Here is a 16,264-nt window from a genome sequence, read left to right as displayed (position 1 = left end):
AGGCTCATTTGACAATGGTCTGCCTGTCAACCTGTCAGGAATCCATGCATGACATTACCAGTTCTCCATAAACATCTTTTTATACTAAGAGGGTGGGAGGGCTGCTGTTACTGTTATTTGTTTTGGGGGAAGTATTTCTGTTCTTTGACTAAAAAAAAAAATAATTTCTTAAGTTTTTTAAGGCTAGCATGGGCATGGAAGAGCAGATGCATCACCTCACATGGACTGCTTAATGCAGGCAGTATTGTAAACAGCACTCTAGGGAAAGGTTTCAAAAGTGCATTTAATTGCATTTTCCACTTCTCATAACAGCAAGGGATTAAATTGAGACAAAATGTAATGGAACCAGCTTTTTCCTATCTGCTTAAAGAAAGACAGGAAGCTAACTGAAAACTGTTTATTAACTTGCTAGGAAAAAAAAAAAGTCTATCCAAAATTAATGAATTTATAAGCCTATTACTTCTCTTCAGCTGGAATCTAAATGAGTGTTATGAGAGGTTAAGAAATGAGGATTGAAACCTACTGCATTTATTTACAAGTGTTTAATTCTCATAACCTGATGAAGCTAAATAAGGACATTGCAGCATCCATGTGAAACAAGAAACAATGCTTAATTTGATATTGTACATTACTCAAGGATTTAACAGGTGGTATGTGCTCCTCAGTATTTGTATCTGTTCATGAGTAATACCTATGTTCTGCACTGCTCTTATACTTACCCATGATTTTTATACTTGTCAGAATGCAAATTCTGGAGGTTCTTTCTGGAAGTTTTCTTCTACAAATTATAGTATTGTAAAATTTGTATTTATGCTGCTACTTTCTTTTCTGGAAGAATTCTTTGCTGGGATAAACAGCAGAAGTATAAAATAGGATTCTTCAGACAACAGTGACAGTGATTGAATCTGCATCTTCAATGTGGATCACATGCTTCAATATAACAAAACTTAATTGGTAAGCAGTGACTCTTTCCACTGTGGAGGGAATGATATGAAAAAAGTCCAAAGAACAATTTTTTGAGGTTCCAAGAAACACTTTGTAAATACTCATACTTGATATTATCTTTCTGCTTTTCAAGGAACAGGTTTTTTATCTGTATTCCCATATGCAGTATCTCTACAGGTGGAACAATTGACTACCTGACTCACTAAAGCAAATAAGAATCATAATATTAAGGCAATAATATGGACATCTCTGAAGTTATTGAAATTATTCCTGGGCTTAAAGTGTCACGCTGTCTTGAGCTATATTGTGAATATACAAGGATGGACATCCTGAATCAGATCAAAATTTCAGCAAGGCCAGAATTTAGTCTCTGAATGTTGCCAATAGCAGAAGGAATAAGGCAGTTATGTGGGGATGTTCCCTCTGTATGTCTTGTCCATTTTGGCAATTTGTTGCTGAAGGAATTTTCAAGACAGATGGAGAATTGGGCCTTACAGGTCTTTATAGAGATTTCTTCCAGAAATTAATGTAATGTCCTTGCTTTTCGAGATCAGTGTGCAACATGGGGCAAAGTCACTTCTTAATGCTTGCTCCCAGAAGAGTAGACACAGCACTATAGGAAGGTAGGAAGTAAATGGCAACTTTCCTTGCCTAACAGCACTAAAAGCGTTAGGCCCATGTCAAGCAAAGGAAAAAACACCCTTTCCTGCATGTCTGTGGTGCCAATCATTTGACACATCAGTTCCTCCTTGCCACCCTGCTCCATCCAAGAAAACTCTGTGCTCTAGGCACGTGCACCCTAAAGTGAACCCTTGCTTGCTTCATACCTCTGTTGTGTGACCAAGTACATTTCTATTAGGCATTACACTTTCGTAAGGGGTTAACTTGCCCCACTTTCAAACTGTCAGGCTTCTTATAGGTGCAGAGGCCTCAACCCTGCTGCCTGAAAGACTCTAGGCTCGGAGCTTGGCAGGATGGGTTGGCTAATTTTCCCAGTTTGAGTGGGAGGCTAAGTTTGATGGTTAGGCAGCTGGTCTTCACTGCTCTTCACCCTCTGACATCAGCTGCTTCCATTCAGCTGCTGCTGGACCTGTCCCTGACTTGGACACCAAACCAAACCTGACATACAGTGAGTATTTGTTGTTGTCTGTATGCTGATCTGCTCTCTCTGCCTATACCTGGGTGTTTGGGTGGGTATGGCATTATCCTTATTATAATAGACAGTCCATATGGTTTGTCTGCTAGTTTAAAAAATGAAATTTGAGAGTTACATTTGGTCTTAGACTGTACCGCCTTTTTCATTATTGTAGAGTCCATAAAGCTCTGAGGTTCAAATCTTGAAATCGTTTGTTACTAGCAATACAAAAGATATTGAACAATCATTGCCTCTGATTTTTAGTCTTGAGACGGTTTTATTAAATACTAACTTGAAAAGTCCAACGCATTTGTAGGGCATGGTATTGTTGCTTTTTATTTTATGTTATAAGGAATAAGTCCTTTTTTATTCTATGGCCACTTCTTTGTCCATTCTGAATTCTCTTTCTGACGACTCTGTCTTCACATACGCACAGCCTTATTTCTCTCACCCTGCCATCTTGTCAGTTTTATTTTATCTTGACAAACACAACTGGGAGCTACTTAGTGTTTGAAGTGGAAGAATGAAAAAATAAAGGCAGCTTTTAAACTTCTGCATTCTGCCTGCCCTACGCTCTCTCCCACAGCTCTTCAGTGGGTTAGTTTCATTTTGCATTGGAAAATACAATCAGGTTAACAAAGCAGCATCCAATTGGATTTTTTTTTAACTGCTAAATTAAATTACCCAGCTGATCAAATGACGGGAGGAAGGCTCTGGAAATTCAGAGGAGTGATTAAAAAAACAACCAAAACATAAAAACCCTGTCTGCTTAAAATGTAAGAGCACTAAAGCAAGCTTTTCTCCTAACTCCATCCCCAATTACGCTGTTATTCTGGTTATATTGTTAACTACAATATACCTCATTATATTGTTTAATACAAATGCACTAGGCAGTAGAAAAGTGGGTTTCTTGAGAGGTCTTGCAGCAGTAGAGGTAATCTGGACTAGAGAGGCTGATCAACTGTAGCAGCCATGGGCAAATTAGAAACTAAGAGGAACTGGAGTATCCTGAGTAAAAAAAGCAGCTTTGGAATAAGGAGAGACAGCAGCTTTATTCAAATGTGTTTAGCATATTCATCCTTGCTCTCGCTCACAGTCATGATAGGATCGACTTGAAGAGGAGTTTTAAACTGTGGTGTAGCCTGCTAATTAAACGCACATACACACGTGTGCTCTTGGATTGCCTAATCACAAAGAGATTTGAAACCTCTTTCGTGCGTCAATTTCTGTTCAGCTTTCTTGCTGATCTGTAGGACATTTTTGTGTTATTCATCTTAAATATGGAAGACTAAATCCACAGGGAAAACTTACTAGTTGCACTGCCCTAAGTTGGAGCATCTGATTTTTACAGTATCTAGCAGAATTTTGGCATTCAGATTCAGTATCCAAATAACTTATTTAATACTAGAGCAAGATCACACTGAGCTGACTAAAGGAACCGATGATCTCAAAATGTATCGTTTGTAGGGGAAGGGAGGGGCATTTTCAGTGTGTTTTCAATTGGATGACCCCTGTAATTGTGGGATCCTTAGGCAGGAGGAGAGCTAAAGCAGGACCAAAGCACGCTGGACCACCTCTGGTAGATCCATGTCCTTATATGCATCACAATGGGATTCACAAATATGGCTTCTTTAGTAGGACCCTGCATTAGCTTCCCAGATGCTACTTCTGGAGTACCTTAAATCCCTGCCTTCTCTGAGTTCAGGCTCTTATTTTGACAGATTGAAATATATGTCTTTGCAACAGATTTGCAGTAGCCTTACAGGGAAGTAATTAGGGCATAAAATAAAATGAGGAAATACTGAGAAGGTTGGGAATAAAGAAGATAAAAAGTGTATTTTTCTGCTTAGTTATTCTGGCTTTCAAATGTATATTGATAAATTAAAAAAAAAACATTATAAGGTATATTTTTCCATTTAAAAATGATGGATGAGATAAATTAAACAAAATAATGTGGTAAAGAAAAACATAAATGAAAAATATCTAATAATCATTCCAAATTCAGGTCTTTATTTTCAAGATCTTTGATGGCTTTGCATCTATTTACCCTAGGTCTTTATCTGGAATCCTTCTTTTTCTGTTGGATTATGTTAGAGAAATCATATGACCTAAATACAAATCTGATACAAGCAGATGTCTGTCAAATTATTTGCAATGTGCTTGTATGTGGCTTTCTGTGCTTTGAGTCCTTGGAGTTATGCTTGTCCATTAATTTAAGTTTTTCCTGCTCTTTTTTTCTTAAAAACAAAATTACAATATTGCGTGCTTGCTCTCTCTCTCTTTCTCTTTTTTTGCTTCTCTTTGTCCATCCAACCTCATGTACACTATAGTCTGAAAAGATCAAAAGATTTTTGCTCCCGTATCGTTAATTATAGTTTCTCTGGTTCCTATGCAACTGAAGAGAGATATGGATTATCTTAAAATTCTTTGTGTGATGAAATAAATAAATATTTTGAATGCCTATTTTTCAATGTATGAACTTACTGGGAATAATAAAAACATTAGTTTTATGTGTGTACTAAAATAAATTACATCTAGTTATATCTACTTACCTCGACTTTTAAATACAGATTTCTGGTATATGCATACATATCACAGAGAATCAGATAGAATGTTGCAGCATATCTATGTGGACTTGTGGGATTGACTGGCAGCTCCAATAACCTCCTAACCTGCTCATCGAGATACTGTGTAGATATGATACCTTTCCTATGATGAGTTCAGCGTGAACTTATTTCTTACTTTCAGTTGTCTCTCTACTGACTGAGGTTTTCATAGTCAAGTAAAAAAATGGTCACCCTAATTAAATGCAAATGCCTTAGGTCACTCTTTCCTGGGCAGCTTTGAATAAGAGAACAAAAACCTTTGAACTGAAACCTGACTTTAAATGGGAACAAGTGCAGAATGGATTTGTGTAATAATATGTTCATGGGACGCTATGTTAGCAGCTTTTGATAAAGAGGTTCAGTTGAGGTCAAAGAGGTCAATACCAACATTATGTTTGACAGGTTCAGATATTGCCAGCAGGTCCTCCTAATAGCTTGAATTAAATGCTTTTGGATGAGAGAGGGACCTTTATTGTCTGTATGAGGACTACAGACTGAGGCACACTTCAACTAACTTCAAATATCCCAAAGTTAGACATCCAAGTTTGACCTACTCACTCAAGATTTGTTAATAGTCAGCAAAGAGTAATAGGCATTCTTAGACTGCAGTTTGTCTGACCTCTTTCAGATGTTCCTACCTTAAGAATATTAGGGTGAGGGGAGTCACTCAAGTTTCTGGTTCTCTCCATAGGGAGTCCTGGATGACTATGTCAGGCTGTGATAGCTACCTTTAAGATGCCAGAATGAGATCCTCCATAATGGTCAGTCATAAATATACCATTGTCATTTCCATTCCTTGATTTGCTTTCTCAAGAGTTTCATGCATGAAGATCTACATGTATATGCCGCTGAGACATAGGGAGGACGTGGGAGCTGACTCTGAATATGCAGCAATGTGAACATTGATCTAATAATTGCTTATGAGTAATTGCTACTGTGGAGAATAGATATTATCTGCCTGGGTGTTGCAGATGAACTAAGTGAAATTCATCACGTATTCATGCAGAATCTCTATCAGTTCTTCTGGAAGATATTTTCTATCTGAAGAGTGGCAAAATGTCAACATAATTGTCTCTAAGTTCAGATAAAGCGAATGCCCTCAAAGGATTTTATTGCAAATGAGCTTCTGAGGCATTAATGCAAAGAAAAGAAGAGAATGGTTATGGTGTCTTCAGTTTGTTTATTTATCTCTCTTGGCCTGAATTTATGACAGCTGCCTGGAAACGTTCCACTGGGAAATGCACATTCAACAACATTTCAAATGTTCCACCAAAACATGTCAAATTCTTCTAATTTCCCAATTGGATCCAGGAAGGTTTCTCAGGAAAAATCTGTTTGATTAGCAGCCGGCTTTCTGCTTCCTTGGCACTCCCCGTGGCAAGTTCCTGCAGTGCTGGTAACCCGGGAAGGCCAAGGAACGCTGCCTCCACTGAAGGCTTCCAGATTCCCTGCTGTGCAACCAGGCCACTGGGAGCCCTGAGGACCTCTGCTTTCCTTGCAGCTCCTGGAGCTTCCAGACTACTGGCCACATGGCAGAAAACCTGGCAGATTTGAGGAAGGTTGGAAACTTGTACAACAAAAAAAAAAAAAAAAAGAAGCAAACTGTATTTTTCCTAAAAGAATGATACCCAGGAATTGCCTTTCAAGGAGAAATATCTATGCGCTGCTCAGATAGCCTTCTGAAATGGGTAAGAGTGGGCAACTCTTTAGCAGTATGATTCGGGATGGTGAAAGGCTTTTTGAACAGAGACCTTGTGTTGGTTGAGGCAAAAGCTGAGTCCTGGCACCTGCATTTTGCACTTTTGTGAGATAGCTCTTTACCAGTTTATGACTGTGGTCTGATTAGGGAGAAGTTGCATGCTTAGTAGGTTGAAACAAAGAGCAATTCATCACAGATTTGGCTCATTTTGAATGAAACAATTTAGCAATTGGACGAGCTTCTCAGCTAACTCTTCAGATGGAGATAAAACTGCTAGAGATGGTTGCTAAGACCTAAGTGAGGATCTGCTACAGGCAGTAACGGCTTAGTCAGCCCTGCTATAGCTGGAAGAACACGTACATTTACAACCAGCAGAAGGTCTTTTATACAAGTACAATTACATCACCACTGTAAAGGGTGGCATTGCAGTCATTTACTCAAACTGGCATAGTTAAAGTGGTAGAAATGAATGCGTTCTTGTGCACTTAAAGCGATACTCCTCTGATACTAAGTTCAGGCAAGTTCTGGGAAGAATCAGCAGAAGTTTGAATAAGATAACACACCTGCAGAGTCAGCGCAGCCATCAGTAGTGAGATGCACTGGACAGATTGTGGAAGATTGGCTAAACAAAATGCTAAGCGAAAGATGACAGGTCTTTTCTGGAAAGGTCAGGAAGCTAAGAATAAATTAGGGGTTTTGTGAAGAGGAAAACAGAGCTAGGAAAATTGGTGTGAAGAAGAGAGGATGAAGAGCTAAGAAAGTACATGCTATTCCCCAGTTTCTTCAGAGACAGGATTTTGTGCTGTACACATATTACAGCTGTACTTGAAATAGTTCCCTGGAGGCTGGGCTGAAAATGAAGATATATGTTCAAGGCAAAATGAATATGAAATATTGCTTTGTAAATGAACGCAAACATATTAATTAGATTGCAAACAATCTAAAAAAAAGAAAATGAATTAAACATTCTCTTTTTTTGGTGTCATATATGTAAAATATGGGTACAGAATAATCCAATTACAAGCATTTTCAAATTATTGGTCTGAGCTATTAGTGCAATAGGATGCATAATTTTCATACTATAAAGGAGTGCTGTCACTGTGGTCTTCATCCTTTTACTTTAATATCTCCTGTGTAATGATAAACAAAGATCCAAAGACGACACCAGCACTGCTGAAACGTACAATATGGGTGTCTAATATAATTATAATTAACAGTTTCCATTCATTTGCAGGATATACCCTGATGGCATTGCTCAAGAGAGGGGGAGCATTAGTGGTAATTATGCTTTGACTTTGTAATGTTGGATTGAAATGATGGTTTCTGACAAAACCAGAAATAAAAGAATAGTTGCTTCTAACAGTGTAACAACACTGCCATCTAACTGCTCCTACAGAGAATCACAAGTTAGGAGCAGAGAAAAATATCTCATATTCACGAATCTACGGAGTCCTTGTACTTTTTATGGTGACTGCATAAAGATATGGTGACTGCATAAAGTCTTTCTCTATTCTTAAAATCAGAAATCACCTGATTTTGCTTTTTCAAGGAGTAATATTAAACCTTTGTACTTGTTCTGAATTTGATTGGAAGCAGTGAAATTTAGTTTATCTTTGAATGACAAAGGAAAAGTTAAAATGTAGTAGAAGTGTACTTGACTTTGGAAATTTGGCTTTGCCCAGGGACAAGATACAAGACAGTGTGTATGCTGGAGGGCAGTGAAAAGCCAAAGGAAACAACAGACTGCATGATCACAGGAATCTCTACAACAAATGACACCATTGCTACCAGTTTGCCACCTTGTACCTAAAAACTCTCCAGGAGGATGTTGAAGAACACTTAAAATAGAAAATGGTAAATAACTCACAGATGGTATCAATCTATAAGGTTCTGTCTAATCTTTATGCTACCTCATGTAGATTAAGATGGTCTCCTTATTACTCTTTTTTTTCACATCCAGCCAACAATGCTGCTTCTGAAAGTGACTTTCACTAGCACACAGGACACTGAGTACAAAACTTTCTTATTTCCATACTCTAAACCTGATGCCCTTCAAGCCTAATGGAGGGTGTATTTTTTTCCTATACCTGATACAAAGGGTTTCCAAATTTTTTTTTTTCTGCTCTTTTTTTCCTGTAAGTTCCCCTAATGATTTCAATTATTCAGCTTTTCATTTCCAGATATTCTTATTGTGCCTCTAGTTAATTTCATCATCTGTTTTTAAAATGTTTTCTTTTCTGCCATTTCTCTTTTTAGAGAAAAGATGTGTGGCATAATCAAAATACATAATTCCATCAGATTAAGTAAAACCAATGTATCTGTTACAACTCTATTTTGTTGCCTTGTTTTCCAGTTAGCTGAAATGGAACTAAAGATAAAACAGTTTCAAGTGAATCCAAAGGGATGGGAGCTAAGACTGAAATATCTATAGGAAAAGATCTAGATGCAGTAGATCTAGAAGAGAACCAAACCAAAATAGAAGTAAGGTGAGTTTTTCTTTTGGCCCAAAGAGCCTCTCTTCCTAAAAGTCAGTGGGGTTTACGAACTTAAAACACTTCTGAAACAAAACCAATCTGCTGATGTTTAGCTGTACCTCAAAGTGAACACACGTAAAGACCAGAGCTTTCCATCTTTACTTTTCAAAGCGTTATGCTGATGTTGAAAGCCGAGCTGCTGTTCCAGGGCTCTCAGCTTTTTAAAGGCCAAATAACATGAGAAGGAAAGCACAGATCCTCTTTCTCTGCCTGCCATAGTTCTGCAATGCCTCACTCAGAGCTCCAACAGAAGACAGAGAAAAACGAGTACTTTAGGCTGAATTATTATTAAATTAGATATTTTACTTGGGTAGAAAAGGCAATTTAAAAATCCATATAGATTTTTTGCAGGAACGTTCACTACGGTCACTGTCCAGAAGGCTGAAAATACCACATGGATAATAAGCTATCTACAGGCTCTTTGTGAGACAAAGTACATCTTTCAGCAGAACATATTTTTTCAAGGTTAGCTGCTCAGGACTTAATGAGATGAAATATGTAATTTAGAAGCATGGACATGGTTTCATCTAGTTTCACCCATGACAAAAAACATAGTATAATAGTCACCATGGAGATACCTTTTTTTCTGCTTTATGCTTACAGCATATCCTCAGCCTACAGTAGCTGCTTCAGAAGAGTTGATAGAGCAGGCTAAGTTTATGGTTGCCACCTGGTGGCTACTAAAGAAAATCAATTAGTTTCTGGAAGCTCCAGGATTATTAAGGAATAGCAGTACTGAAGGCGCTTTAGTAAAAACAAGCCTTTCTGGAGATTCAAGTGGTATCCTGTGGAAAAGCCAGCTGAAATTATGCAGAGAAATGTATGCAAAATTTTCATTCATTCTTTGCCTCACGTTTTATTTTCTTAAAGAATATGTAGATGTTAAAAGAGAAACCAACACTTTTTTCTTAGGGTCTGGAGTTTGTTTGGAGTGAAATTTATTTATAAGCAGTAGCACTGTTTATAAACAACAAAAAAACAATGACAAAATCCCTGCAAAGTTAATTTTCTGTGTTTGTTGTTTGCTCTACGTTTATAATTCTAGGAAAACTTCTATTATGGAAATAACAATCAGAGCAAGCAAAAAACATATGTTGTTAAGATTTAAAATGCTGGATTACAAATCTCCCTTCTGGTTTATGATGAACTCAGTATCATTGACTGTTCAGGCTTACTGTAATGAAAAACCAAAGGAAATTGCATTATTAAGTCACCAGCAAATGCCCAACTGTTTCAAATAACAAGCTAATGGTAGTATAACTAACAGAAAATTAAATTCATGACTCTGGGATCACTATGTCATTTGAAAATAGCTAGAACTAGTTATATTTTTTTTTCTCACTGTGATTAAAAAAAAAAGTATTTAAATAAAGAAAATTTGTGAATGCAAAATATAATATTGGGATTTGGAAATTCTGTGTCTCATGGTGGACGGAAAGTCTGACTCTGCCTTCCTCTTCTCTGGGCCAGGTGTCTGGAGCAGGCACATCCCTGGAGGATCTCCCTTTGGAAAGAGGAGGTAATGAGTTATGAAGTCCCGGGATGTGATGGATGACATGAAATCTGTTACAGCAAGACGCTGAGACTTGGAGAAGAAAAAAGGATATGAAGCAAGCAAATTTATCTGCCCTCTTTCATTCTTGTTTCCAGGCTCTCCTTTTCTGTTCCCCATTAATTTGGAACTGGAAACATGTTGCACATGGTGGCAAAAGAACAAAAAGAGCAGGGGAACAGTGCCCACTAGCCTGAAAATGAGGTCACTTGCATGAAGGATGCAAATTTCAGCCACAGGAAGAAATTGAACCGCCATCACCCACATGCTGCATATATTTAAGCCACTTAAAAAAAAAAAAAAAAAAAGTATGAGAATGTGGAGTGGTACAAGGAGGGCAAGAGAAAAGAAGATGAGAAAGAGAAAGGAATTAACTTTTTCCCCTAATATAAAGATTGGCAAATCTCCTCTCCCTCATTTCGATTCAATCCTTGGGCATTTAGAGAAAAAGCAGGGATACCTCACATAAGGAGAGGAATCACATTTGATATTCTTGCATATATTCTTCCTGCAGTGTTGAATATGGTGTCCAAATCCTGGGGAGAAAGTTATTTTAAGAATATGGAATTCTTATGGATACGGAGAATAGAGGAGGTTTATATTTGCTCTGACTAGCTTAAAGAATTTTCTGAGTATGTTAATATTCAATGAAGAGCTTTACTTTCCCACATATTTTATAGAGCCTGTTTACCTGACTCAGCTGCAGATTTGCTGTGGAGTTGGTAGGAGACGTCAGGTAGGCACTGCAAGCCTCAATTTACATTAAATTTATTTGTTTATTTAATCCATTATGTTTATAATGGATGTATTCATGCATTTTATTTAGGGTAGAAATGTATTTATTCAGTTTCAGAATTTGACACTTCAGGGACATCTCTTAAGGAGTGAAATGAAATCTCAATTATAAATAAGGCAGAGCATCAACACCTAAGTGAAAATTTTGATTTCCAGAAGATCAGAGAAGAGGAGGTTGTTCAGCTCTAGGTCTTTGATTCAGTTGCACACAATACAGGACCTGGCAGGGAAACTCAGTTCCAAGTTTCCAAATGTTAAGATTTATTAAGAAAGAGACTGTTCAGACCCTATGGAACATTTGTTCCATACCCATCTTTGCTTGAAACAAATTGTTGTGCAAGTTCAAAGGCAGGATAGATTGGTGTTACTGCTGAACTTAGTGCTCTGCCTGAAGATGAAGAAACAATTCATAACTGCTTTGCTATGGCTAAATTTTGTCCTGGATTCTGTGCTTCTGGAAGATATAGTATCAACATTCACCTAACTAAATTCTTGAACAAACTTCTGGTTTGTTTGGGAAATTTCATTTGTCACTTTTAATTTTGTTCTTACATTCTAGACTCTCACTTGCTAACATTCCAGACACAGGCTTCCACTTGCCTTTTCATTGCTATACAAATTGTATTATTAAATTTCATACAGGACTGTGTGCCTATGCTTAGCAGTTCTTCTCCTAGTGTCTGACAACATATCCCTGGACTACATTCAACTGTCCCTCCAGTTTTAACTGTTTCTGAAATCTGTATTTTCTTCTGAATTTCAGCTTTCTTAGAGTCCCTGATTGATTTACTGGGAGGAGGACAACCTCTGCTTGAAAGACCACAGACAATCCAGGGAAGATTTCTATAATAGGAGAAAATGTAAGGCATAGAATATTTGCCTAAGATTTTTTTTTTCCAACCGTACCTACTACATAGGAAATTGGGATACAGTCATACAAAGCCTGTAAAAAACTTATATTTTCTATGAATCTTCATAAACAAGGAAAATTGAGTTTCCTCTTAGCAGGACATAAAAAATGGTACATAGGAGTGTAGCTTTGCTCCTGGTAGCTTTCTAAAATCTTCCAAGGAAACCAAGGCTTCTCTGAAGTATCTGAGGAATCGCATAAGTAAAATGTCTAATTATGCATATGACTGGTTTAATTGTCCCTGTGACAAAAATTACCTGATAATCTTTATTAAATCACTGTTAGAATAAAATAATGTTGAGATGAAGGCACCTATACATTTGACAAGAAGAGATATACTCCCATTCTGGAAAGGTAAAGATTTCTAAGAGTGTGAGTCTCTCAAGCCTCTGAACCTCAAGGCAGGGACTAGGGCAACCAAGTCTCACCCATCGTATTTGAAGATCAGATTCAAGACCACCTGAGGAACCTGAATATGCATAGGTCTCTGGCACCCAACCAGATGCGTCCCAGGGGCCTGAACGATTTGGCTGATGTAGTTGCCAAGCCACTCTCCGTGATATTTGAAAAGTCACGACAGTCAGGCAAAGTCCCCAGTGTCTGAAAAAAAGGGAAATGCCACACCCATTTTTAAAGAGTAAAAAGGGGGACCCTGGGAACTGCAGACCAGGCAGCCTCACCTCCACACGTGGCAAGATCATGGAACAGATGCTCCTGGAAGTTATGTTGAAACATGTGGAAGAGAAGGATGTGATCAGAGACACCCAACATGGCTTCACCAAGGGCAAATCATGTCTTACTAATCTAGTGGCCTTCTACAATGGAGTGACTGCATCAGTGGATGAGGGAAGATCTACAGATGTCATCTACCTGGACTTCTGTAAGGCCTTTGATATGGTCCCACACAACATTCTTCCTGCTAAATTGGAGAGATATGGGTTTGATGGATGGACTGTTAAATGGATAAGGAATTGTGTGGATGGCCATGTCCAAAGTCTTACAATTAATATCTAAACGTCCAAGTGAAAAGTAGTAATGAGTGGTGTCCCCCAAGGGTCAGAACTATTACCAATCTATTTAGTATCTTTATCAATGACACAGTGGGATTGAGAGTACCCTCAGCAAGTTTGTGGCTGAATCAAGCTGTGTGGTGCAGCGCGTTTGAGGGAAGGCATGCCATCCAGAGGGACCCTGGCAACCTTGAGGAGTGGGCCCATGTGAACCGCACTAAATTAAACAGGACGCAGTGCAACATCCTGTACCTGGATAGGGGCAATCCCCAGTATCAATACAGACTGGGGGATGAATTGAAAGCAGATCTACAGAGAAACACTTAGGGATACTGGTGGATGAAAGATTGGACATGAGCCAGCAGTGTGCGCTTGCAGCCCAGAAAGCTAATCCTTTCCTGGGCTGCATAAAAAGAACCGTGACAAGCAGGTCGAGGGAAGTGATTCTCCCCCTCCTACTCCACTGTCATGAGATGCCATATGGGGCACTGTGTTCAGCTCTGGGATCCCCAGTAAAAGAAAGACATGGACCACTTAGCGTGGATCCAGAGGAGGGCCACAAAAATGATTAGAGGGCTGGAACAGCTCTCCTATGAAGAAAGGATGAAAGAGTTGGGGTTGTTCAGCCTGGAGAAGAAAAGTCTCTGAGGACACCATATTGTGGCCTTTCAATATAGAAAGAGGACTTAAAATCAGGATGGAGACTTTTTACAAAGGCCTGTAGTGACAGGACAAGGTGCAGTGGTTTTAAACTGAAAGAGGGTAGATTTAGATTGGACAGAAGGAGGGCATTTGTTACAATGAGGGTGGTGAGACACTGGAACATGTTGCCCAGGGAAGTTTTGGATGCCTCATCCTTGGAAGTGTTCAAAGTCAAGTTGGATGGGGCTTTGAGCAACCTGATTGAGTGAAAAATGTGCCTGGCCACGGGAGAGGTTGCACTAGGTGATCTCTAAAGGTCCCTTCCAATTCAAACTACTCTATCATTCTATGATTTTATGATTCTATGATTCTTTGAAATGTTCAGGGGCTATTAAGCAGGAGGCCAAAGTAAGCAAGAGAGCATGGAAGAGGACTGGATAAGCTAAGTGGGTAGAAGTGATGAACACATGATCGAAAAAATCTTTGCTTGCTTGCTTGCTCGATCTGGTACATGCATTTACTTTTGAAGAATATAGTCCATCACTTTTAGTCCAAAATATAGACTAGTGTAGTCTTGTGAAGCTTTATTAAGAAAAGTTGAACAACTCAACCTTAAACTAAAAAAGGTGGAAAATATGTTATAAAAAAAAAAAAAGACAGAGTTCTTGAAAAAACATTATGTATATATCAAAAGCTTAATGAGTTTTACTTTGGTTTACACATACTCTGTTTCCTTCGTCTCATCCCCACATGAATAATGGCCAGACAGAAAAAATATTTCATTCTGTGTTCCAAATGGTTTCTTAAAATAGGAATCACACTTAACTGGCATTTACTTTATGCCTGGCGATGTTGTATACATGAAGTGAAACCTTGGTCTTGTTGCATCAGGGAGAATTTGACCACAGGTTTGAAACAAAGTCAAGGTCACACGTCTCCTCCCAGGAAGCCAGTGGCCTAATGACAAACTGGCATTGCTGGTCCACTGGGTTCAGTCTACTGAGTCAGTGAAATTACTCTCATTCACAATGTCTGAAGAGATCCATAGCAGGGAAAATATGGCGTCATACCATTCTGACATGAAAAAGGAGTTTGTAATAAATCTGTACGTTGAAATAGAAGAGTTGTGGTAGACTTCATTCACCCATTACATGCACCTACCTGTGTGAACAGGTGGTTAGGTCAAAAAGGTGGGTGGCTGTGAAGGTGTGAATAGAGATCTCAGGTTACAGGGCTGTGAGGAAACTGTGAGTCTTTTGGTTTATTTCCCAGTATATTTACGTCTCAGATTGTTACAAATGAGTTTTTATTTTCACCTGTTGTTTGCTGCAGAACCTTATGCCGACTTCACCATATTTTCTCTCATCTTATCAGGAGGGTCAGCATTGATTGCCACGGATGTGTTGCTATCATTTACGGTCAACCAAAATAGTTCCTAAAACATTTGAAATCTGACTTGTAAATGTCTCTTTACTTACCTCTTTGAACTGTTGTTTTGTTATCAATCCCCTTTAAGAATAACCAATCCTTGTGTGACCAGACAGACAAATATTAAATACCACTTATTAATTCAGATCCTCGATGTAAACTATTGAATATCTCATAGGCAATAAAAGAAAATGTATTTTTGTAGATGTCACACCATTGAAATTTGACATACACATGGTCTAAAAATTAAATGCTTTTCTTTTGTGGGTATTATTTTTCTTTTCTTGTAATTTTATTCTCTTCATGAGAAATCTGAGATGAACAGCTGTAAAGTACTGATGCTATGTTATACAGTACAGTCTGGAAAACCTGTTGAATATGAGGAAATTACCTCAAACTTTATATTTTTGTCAGAGGCATTTTATGAAATAGGTAGCTGCAGTCCAGGTCAGAACACAAGTTCTTTTCTTTCTTTTTTTTTTTTTTTCCTTTTTTTTTGGTGTTTGTTTGTTTTTCTTTTGAGGAAAAAGGAAGGTTGCTTAAATTTAATCATTATTTAAAATCATTATTCCCCCCCCAACACCTTGGGTTTAATTTCAATCACAAATCCCTAGTACCCAAAAAGTCAGACTCACTGTTTGCATCTTTAAATTTATTCTTAGTAGAGCATTATTTTTAGTATTTTTTCACAATCTTCAACAGTTTCTCCTGTCTTTTTGAAAACAAGTTTTTCTGTGAGTCATTGTAATAAATTATTTCATCAAAGTTCTCTGTAAAAAATTAAAGATAGTATTAGTTGCTTAACTAAAGTTGCTATAATAATACAATATTTAATATATTATTACAATTTACAGCTTTTTTTTCTTTTTTTTTTCTTTTTTTTTTTTTTTGACAGGACCACGTAGCCCTCTTTTCAATGCTAAGAATCATAGGACATTCCATATAGTTAAAAAACACTGATGCCAGTTTAGCCCATTTCAAATAAAATCCAGTCCTTAACTCTGAAGA

Source organism: Vanellus vanellus, assembly GCF_965231255.1.
Source record: "Vanellus vanellus genome assembly, chromosome: 1".
NCBI classification, from domain to species: Eukaryota; Metazoa; Chordata; class Aves; order Charadriiformes; family Charadriidae; genus Vanellus; species Vanellus vanellus.
This window is presented reverse-complemented; position numbering follows the sequence as displayed.